We start from the raw sequence: 1,344 nt of genomic DNA on the forward strand, positions 1-1,344 counted from the left end.
CTTAATTCTCATTTAACTTAAACGATTTTCAAAAACAAATATTAAGTAACCAAGACATTAAGAGATTCCCCATTCTTAACGCCCAGTTAACTTAACGATTTTCAAAACAAATATTAAGTAACCAAGACATTAAGAGATTCCCCATTCTTAATGCCCGGTTAGCTTAAACGGTTTTCAAAACAAATATTAAGTAAACGAGACATTAAGAGATTCCCCATTCTTAATTCTCATTTAACTTAAACGATTTTCAAAAACAAACATTAAGTAACCAAGACATTAAGAGATTCCCCATTCTTAACGCCCAGTTAACTTAAACGATTTTCAAAACAAATATTAAGTAAACGAGACATTAAGAGATTCCCCATTCTTAACGCCCAGTTAACTTAAACGATTTTCAAAACAAATATTAAGTAAACGAGACATTAAGAGATTCCCCATTCTTAACGCCCAGTTAACTTAAACGATTTTCAAAAACAAATATTAAGTAACCGAGACATTAAGAGATTCCCCATTCTTAACGCCCAGTTAACTTAAACGATTTTCAAAAACAAACATTAAGTAACCAAGACATTAAGAGATTCCCCATTCTTAACGCCCAGTTAACTTAAACGATTTTCAAAAAAACAAATATTAAGTAACCGAGACATTAAGAAATTCCCCATTCTTAACGCCCAGTTAACTTAAACGATTTTCAAAAAAACAAATATTAAGTAACCGAGACATTAAGAAATTCCCCATTCTTAACGCCCAGTTAACTTAAACGATTTTCAAAAAAACAAATATTAAGTAACCGAGACATTAAGAGATTCCCCATTCTCAACGCCCAGTTAACTTAAACAATTTTCAAAAACAAATATTAAGTAACCGAGACATTAAGAGATTCCCCATTCTCAACGCCCAGTTAACTTAAACGATTTTCAAAAAAACAAATATTAAGTAACCGAGACATTAAGAGATTCCCCATTCTTAACGCCCAGTTAACTTAACAATTTTCAAAACAAAATATTAAGTAACCGAGACATTAAGAGATTCCCCATTCTTAACGCCCAGTTAACTTAAACGATTTTCAAAAAAACAAATATTAAGTAACCGAGACATTAAGAGATTCCCCATTCTTAACGCCCAGTTAACTTAACAATTTTCAAAACAAAATATTAAGTAACCGAGACATTAAGAGATTCCCCATTCTCAACGCCCAGTTAACTTAAACGATTTTCAAAAACAAATATTAAGTAACCGAGACATTAAGAGATTCCCCATTCTCAACGCCCAGTTAACTTAAACGATTTTCAAAACAAAATATTAAGTAACCGAGACATTAAGAAATTCCCCATTCTTAACGCC

The sequence above is a fragment of the Cicer arietinum genome, chromosome 6 (assembly GCF_000331145.2).
Source record: "Cicer arietinum cultivar CDC Frontier isolate Library 1 chromosome 6, Cicar.CDCFrontier_v2.0, whole genome shotgun sequence".
NCBI lineage: Eukaryota > Viridiplantae > Streptophyta > Magnoliopsida > Fabales > Fabaceae > Cicer > Cicer arietinum.